Source organism: Martes martes, assembly GCF_963455335.1.
Source record: "Martes martes genome assembly, chromosome: 6".
Classification (NCBI taxonomy): Eukaryota; Metazoa; Chordata; class Mammalia; order Carnivora; family Mustelidae; genus Martes; species Martes martes.
Window position 1 is genome coordinate 51916690 of NC_137893.1, and position 8104 is coordinate 51924793.

The 8104-nt window shown below is 35.2% G+C and overlaps 1 pseudogene across 1 annotated transcript; it reads left to right on the forward strand.

Annotated features, from left to right (window-relative positions):
* The first annotated feature begins 1641 nt into the window (after positions 1–1641).
* On the forward strand, positions 1642–2155 carry LOC308344559 (large ribosomal subunit protein eL6-like; annotated as a pseudogene). The gene has a single exon. The product of its transcript is annotated as a large ribosomal subunit protein eL6-like (transcript).
* The last annotated feature ends 5949 nt before the right edge of the window (positions 2156–8104 follow it).

An 8104-nucleotide genomic window follows, 5' to 3' on the forward strand; every position in this document is an offset into this window, starting at 1 on the left:
TGATACCTTAGGCTGAAAACATTTTCACAGTGCTAGCACTTCCCTTTTTTTGATTGCCAAAATGTAGTCAATATTCATTCAGCCTTCATAACAGCTGTAACGTTCATTACTTCTTTAATCTCACCACCACTATCTTACTTTAGGCCTTTATGACTTTTCATCTGCAACACTGGTAGAGTCTCTGAATTTCCCTCCACTTTTCCTTCCTTCACATTCTGTTTTATACATGGTGCCAGAACCTTCAATAACATTTCTGGAAAGACCACAATTAAGTCCCTATTACAAAATGAAGTCTAAACTACTTATTCTGACATGTTATTTTTTCCATTAGTGGATCTGGACTTAGATGTCACATTGCTTACCAACCTCATGAAAACACTCCAGCCTTCTTGATTCAGTTTCTGCTTTTGAATGGACTCAATAATTTAAGGCTCAATACCATTATCTAAAACAGCAAAAAAATTAACTATCTGACCTCTGATTAATGATCAAATTTTTTATCTGTTCAAGAAAAAAAAATATTTGCAACACTTGTTAAAGAGTAACAGGAGCTATCACAATAGGTATAGGGACAACTGCAATGGAGTTTTGCAGTAAGGGAGAGAGACTGCTCAATTCTAAATACAACAAGAAAAAGTAAGACTCTATAGCCAAGGAGCAGGGTGGCCAACAAGTGTTGGCAAGGATGTGGAGAGAAAGGAACCCTCATGCACTGTTGGTGGGCATGCAAACTGGTAGCCATTGTGGAAGACAGTATGGAGGTTCCTCAAAAAATTAAAAATAGAAATATCTTATGATATTTCAGTAATCACTATTGGGTGTTCACACAAAGAATACAAAAACATTAATTCATAAGGATATGTGCACCCTGATTTTACTGCAGCATTACTTATAATAATTAAATTATGGAAACAGCCCAAGTATCCATTAATGGATAAATGGATAAAGAAGATGTGATACACACACACACACACACACACACACACACACAGGAATATTATTCAGCCATAAAAAAAAATGAAATCTTGCCATTTGCAACAACATAGATGGAGCTAGATAGTATAATGCAAAGCGAAATAAGTCAGACAGAAAAAGACACATGATTTCACTCATATGTGGAATTTAAGAAACAAAACAAACAAAAGAAAAGAAAAAGAGAGAGAGAGAGAAACCAAAAAACAAACTCTTAATTATAGAGAACAAACTGTTGGTTACCAAAGGGGAGGTAGGCAGGGGAATGGGTGAAATAAGTGAAGGAGATTAAGAGTACAGTTTTCTTGAGTTCTCTTTCCCATCTTGTAAGGTGGTGGGTGAAAAACCTGAGAAGCTAGAAAATAATAAGAAGAATCCTGAAGCCAAGAAGGCTGATGCTGGTGGCAAGGTTAAGAAGGATAATCTCAAGGCTAAAATGCCAAAGAAGGGAAGCCGCACTGTAGCTGAAACCCTATCCTAACCAGAATTGGCAAATATCCTTATTGGTTATGACTGGCTATGTATTCAGGAAAGACCATATACAAGAGAAAGTATTCAACAGTTAAATCCAGGGTTGAAAAGAAAAGGAAGGAGAAGGTTCTTGCTACTGTCACAAAACCACTTGGTGGTGACAACAATGGTGGTATCTGAGTGTTTAAACTTTGCACAATGCCTAGATATTATCTACTGAAGATATGCCTCAAAAGCTTTTGAGCCAGCAAAAAAACTTTCAGTCAACACGTGAGAAAATTTTGAGCTAGCATTACTCCTGAGACCATTTTGATCATCCTCACTGGGTGCCACAGAGACAAGAGGGTGGTTTTCCTGAAGCAACTGAGCAGTGGCTTGCTACTTGTGATAGGACTTCTGGCCCTCAATCGAGTTCCTCTGCATAGAACACACTAGAAATTTGTCATTGCCACTTCCACCAAAATTGATATCAGCAATGCGAAAATCCCCAAACATCTCAAGAAGGAGAAGCTGTACAAATTCAGACACTAGGAAGATGAGATCTTTGAAACGGTCAAAGAGAAATATGAGATTATGGAGTAGCACAAGGTTGATCAGAAAGCTGTGGACTTGCAAATTCTGCCAAAAATCAAAGCTGTTCCTCAGCTTCAGGGTTACCTCCTCTCTGTTTTCTCTCAGAAATGGAGTTTGCCCTCACAAATTGGTGTTCTAAATTTCTTACAAAGAACCTAATTAAATAACTGATCCATTAAAAAAATAGTACAGTTATCCTGATGAATACTAATATATGGAATTGCTGAATTACTATATTGTATACCTGAATCTAATATAACACTGTAAATTAACTATACTAGGATTAAAATTAAAAAAAAAAAAAAAGGAAAGAAAAGATCAGGTCCTGTGTAGAAGAGTCCAAAGGAACCTGAGTAGAGTTTAGTTAAGGAATTTTTGTCAATCTCAGCTGAGTTCAAATACTAGTAACCTAAACAAATGATCCCCAATTCTCATTTTCCTGAAGAACAAGAAATGGCTTTCAATGAAAGATCTTCCACCAACACATTTAATTATCGTTTACCTGCAAGAAGACTGGCTTTTCATCATCTAGTCAAAAGCAAAGTTTTGCTCCATGTCTTTGTCTAGGTAGAAGGGTAATAATTCAACCACATAACCAATCTAAAATGCATCCTTTTCTTAGTTTTGTAATGAAAATAAAATTTTAAACAATATGTAGGAATGTGCCATTAGACATATTTTTGTTCTCACAAAGGGCAATTACTTATTAAAAATATTGTTTATTTGATCAATAATAATACTTTATGAGTTAATCTATGAATTTAAAGTTAAAGTCATTGATAATTAAAAGTCATCAATAATTTTCCAGAGCTAGAAATCACAAAATTATGTAAATTATAGTTCTACAGAATATTGGCTAATTCCATCCATGTCAGTATCAAATACCATACTAAAATTAAACACATTTTAAGTAGTGTGAAACTCCAGCAAATCTGACAAGAAAACATACCACGCAAACCAAAGTATATTCCTTTTCTGCCTGATAGTATGCTGACACAGAGAAAGGTTAGTAAACTGATTGATCATCCCCAAAGCCCATTTTCTCATACTTCTCATATGAATTCCCTCAGGCTCTCCAGGATACTTTCAGCTCCACCAGCCAAGTCTTGATCCTCACATTCCTGTCTGTAGCCATGAGCCTAGTAGTAGTGGGTACAGAGCTGCTTTCTTAGTATGGCTTGTTCCTAATATGACCAGCTGGGTATGTAAGAAACATGCTTTGCCTCTATAACAAAAAAAAAAGTCTTTCTTTGACCATAATTCTTAATTAACATTCAGCAATTTTCTTGTTACTTTCTAGTATCTGTAAAATTTACACATCACATGTATCATGTTGACCTGAAAAGAAGCATTTTACCCGAACATTCTTTGACAAGCATTAGTGGGTCATCCAGTAAAGGTGTGTAGACATGGGGTCAGAAGACCCAGTGTGAATCCCAGTGCTGCTGCTTTTCAGCTCAGTGACTGAGCATGTTATGTATTCTCTTCAACTTTCAGTTTCCTCAAGAGTAAAACAGAGGTAACAACTCTCTCAGGTGATAGTTTTGATGTGAGTAAAAAGTGAGATAATACACTGTAAAAACTGTAAGGCAATGCAAAAAAATTAGGCACCACTTTTTTTTTTTTTTTTTTTTTTTTTTTTTTTTTTTTTTAATGAGGGTTCAGAAAAATCTCTCCCTAGCAAAACCAGACTCCTCAGGTCACATTCACATCTCCAGAAAACTGACATTTCTCAGGTTGAAAAAACCCCAGCTCCATGTGTCTCTGTATGAAACTGAAAAGCAGGTGCACTTTGATTGACTAATGACTGTGTAACTTTGAAGAAAACTGAGCTAAAATAGGATTTGGGTAATATTAAACTGAAACTGAGCAATATTAGAGGCAAGAAATTCTGCTAGGTTTTCAGCTTAAGAAGACAAAAATATGAAATAAAAATATGTATTTCTCTCAAAATCTCTACAGAGGTTGTATTTATTGATGTCACTAGCCACGTTGTAAAACCTATGGATCACTTGAGGACCAATTATAATCTTCCTGGAGAGGAAGGAGAAACCCTTAATTTCTTCCTCTCCAAATCATCTATCCTCTCATACAGCAACATTTTTCCTTCTCTGATAGCCATCTGAGAATAGAAAGCCAATGGTATATTCCCTATGTTCCAATAATTAATATGCCTCTCTCTATGTTCTTCTTACATCAAACCACATCCACTTATAGTGATGGTGGCTAAGTTTGCAGGCTAGAAAGATCTTGTTTATATTTGCATATCCATCACAAATACAATGGATCACATATATACATCATATATATTTATCATACATATATATCATATATGACTAGTTGAAGTTAACCTTATATCTAGTCACTACATATAGGACTATCCTGAAAGCACTGCATTATCAATAATGGCCAAAATCTTAACACATAGAAGAAAAGATTCACTGTTGGACTATAATTACAGAAGATATTAGAAGCAGCGTTAGCATTAAGGAAAAGATGAAATTAAACTTTCCTTTCAGCCCTCCCACTTCCCTTTCTTCCCCCACAGCACTTTCATGCTATTCCCCTGTTGCCCAGATAATCATCATAACCCCCCACACACACAAATACACACACACACCCTACCATGAACCCTTCTAAATGCCGTAAGAATCTCTCCCCACCTCCTTTCAAACACAGCTCCTTTAGTATCACTTACTTGTCTTCTGATTATAGCAGTTCTCAAATATAAAACAGAGTTACCCCCTTTGTTATTGTGAATATTTACATGGGCATATACATTAATATATAAACACTCAAATTTTAAATCTACATGCCAACTCTTTGATCATGGCTTTTACAGATTATAATAGTCTAAGTGTAAAAGAGGTATGCAATGATAGGATGATAATAGGTAGATGATAGATAGACAGACAGACACAACTAGACAGATGATAGGCAGCCAAGTCAGGCGCATATATGTCTGTGCGTGTTTATATGTAAATATGCTCTTATTTGGGGGAAGATACCCTTTAAATCACACTACTTTAGACAGTTTCCTCTTCTATTATATGTGAGGTCTGCCATAAGAAGAAACAAGCATTTTCCCCCTAAATCATGTAAAACATCAAACAATGGGCAAGACCTTTGTAAAATGCTTCTTACACTGCAAACCTGTGTCTTTCTTTAATCTTAGGTAAAAATGATTTCTAAAATTGGTTTTGAACACTCAAATCATTCATGATTGTAGCACTCTATTCTAAAGTCTCTTTTCAGATGTCTCTATGACAGTTTCACAGAAAAATCATTTCTTTTCCTTTTTTTGGAAAAAAAAAAAAGAAAGCTACCTGCTTCAAGGAATTCCATTAGGGTTCTCTTTCAAAGATTACATGTTTGGGAAATAATCTACAGTATTGAGATCTATCTATAGAAAATTATTACATTTAAGTCAATCATACAATATTTATGCTTGATCCAACCCTGGAAATCAAGGAAATAAGTATAACCGCAGTTTTATGATGAAGGAAAGCATATGTACAACTTAAACCGACAGAGCCAAACATAACCTATAACTAGTAGGCCCCTTGTAGAAGTATCTGATGCACATGAAATTAAGAGTCATAAGTTCTGTTTCCTTCCTCTCCGTGGCTGCTTCACAAAACAATTACTTCTAGCCAGTCTAGTGTTTGCTCTCCCTGCCTAGCAGGACCATGCTGAGAATCAAATGAGATAATACATTTTAAAACACTGTACTGCAAGATGAAATCAGAAAGGGAGACATAAGAGACTCTTAACTCTAGGAAACAAACTGAGGGTTGCTGGAGGGGAGGGGCTAAGGGGATGGGGTAACTGGGTGATGGACATTAAGGTGTTATACACAACCGATGAATCACTGAACTCTACCTCTGAAACTCATAATACACTATATGTTAATTAATTGAATTTTAATAAAATTTTAAAAATAAAATAAAACACTGTATTGCTTCATTATTACTATTTAGGTAAATAACATTATAAATTATTGTTGGCTTTCCAGGAAAACAGAAACTTCCACCTTTATTATTAACTTCCAGAACGAAATATTTTGAGTAGTTTAAATTTTTTGACTGCCAAACTAGAGATGTGAGGCATAAAAGCCTTGTTAATGATAGGATTTGTTAAGTAATTGCTTAAGATCTCATAAGTTTTAAAGCAGAGTTTTTAAGGACAGTGGGAAGAATGCAGAGAGTTGAAGACATAATGGAACCGAACTTAGCAAAGAAGAAGGAGTGCTGGGTAGAGTTCATAGGCCGGGCTCTGGGTCTTACCCAGCCAACATACCCTCTCTGTGACTCTGTGACTCTAAACTCTAGTCCTATCTTCCAATCCTTGAATTCTCTAAGTAGCTGACCTCAGATTCACTTAAAATAATCTATTTAAATAGGAATTAAGTCTTCTTGTAACCCACTCCCTCTTCCTAGCTTTATGTATTTTATAAGTACACAGAAAGTTAAGAAAAGTTAAGACAATTATTATAAAATCAAAACTTATCTCCATAAAATAATGCTTTCCCCTTGTCATTCTGCTCTGCCAAATTTCCAGTGTCTTGTTATTGACCTTAAGATGAAGTCCAGTTGGCATAAGCAGCCTATAAGATTCAGCACAATATGGTTTCACCCATTCATTCTCACATCACCTCCTAACACCCCCAAGAGCATGGTTAAATACCCATTCCCTCTCCAGCTTCACATGCAATTCTTCCTACCTATTCAAATTCTACCCAACCTTACAGGTTACTATAAAGATTTCTATCTTTGTTGAAGACCTCTCTAGCTATTCCAAACCATTGTCATTTTTCAATACTTGTACTTGTTGGCATCTCTCCCTCATTTTTGCCTTTTGCAATTGCCTGCTTCATAAGTATGTGTCTAGTTTCCACCTCTACATTATAAACTCCTGAGAGAGGGATGAACTTGAAAGTAGGGACAACCTTCAGAATCACTGCAGAAAAAAGCAATTAGTAGCATAACCAACAAAAATGAATGTGAACATAAGAGTTAACACTGCCAACCCCACAGAATCTCAAAATTTTCACAGTATTGTTTTATGAGAGGAGATGACAATGTTGTTCTATTTGCTATGAAGGACATATTTTACAGTGAGACTGAGTTTCCATCTTCTAATGCTATGTTTGTATACAGTTTAGTCATACTTTCCTGAAAATGCAGTAAATATCAGAACTGGAAGACCAACTATTTCCATTAAGACTGTCACCAAGGCATATATATACACATATCACTAAAGATTTTTAAAAAGCAGATCTGAGATGATTATAGTTTAATTTGTACCTAGTGTAGGTGTCAATAATATTTTTGAACATCTTAAGCTATTTGTCATTCATTTCTTCCCCTTGAAATCTTTCTCTTTTGAAAATCAAGGAGAAATGAGGCAAATAAGCAGAAAATTTCACCAAATTTTAACCCTTCCTCCTAAGCACTTCACACCCTTGTGCTGATCAGATTTTTAGAGGGCTGTGAATATGCCACTGTCAAATCCAGACATTTGATGTACAAGAAAAATAAAGATGTGCAGAGATTGACATTTCTCAATTGTACTTCTTAAGTCTTCTTGAAGAAAAGTATTATTAAATGAAATAGAATTAATCAAGATATAAATACTCTGTGTCTATGTCTATCACTTAGCTAAGGTATTTTTTATCTTATAAATTTTACATTTTTCCACAACTTAACACATTTTAATTCCTAACTGATGGAGCAGATTAAAGGTAAATGAAAAGAAGGTTGGTGAGAAGTATCAAAGAGAAGTGCCAAGGGGCTAAACTCTGGAGTACTGGAAATAATGATAAAAATTTATACAAATTGCTGTGACATACCTGGTTTTGAGGCCAAGCTGACAGATTATGAAGGAACATTGAGATAAGAGTAGAAAACCCAAGTCAAGAACAAATTCACAAATTAGAGAATTTAGCAGAAATATACAGATGGAGTATCAAAAGAAATCTGCAAAAGCTAACGTGGGTGGAATATTTCTAGGTAAAAGTTACCTATTTGTCATAAGTTGAGTTTTTCAGAAGTTGTGATGGTAGGCTTGACTTTGCTTGGATTGATAA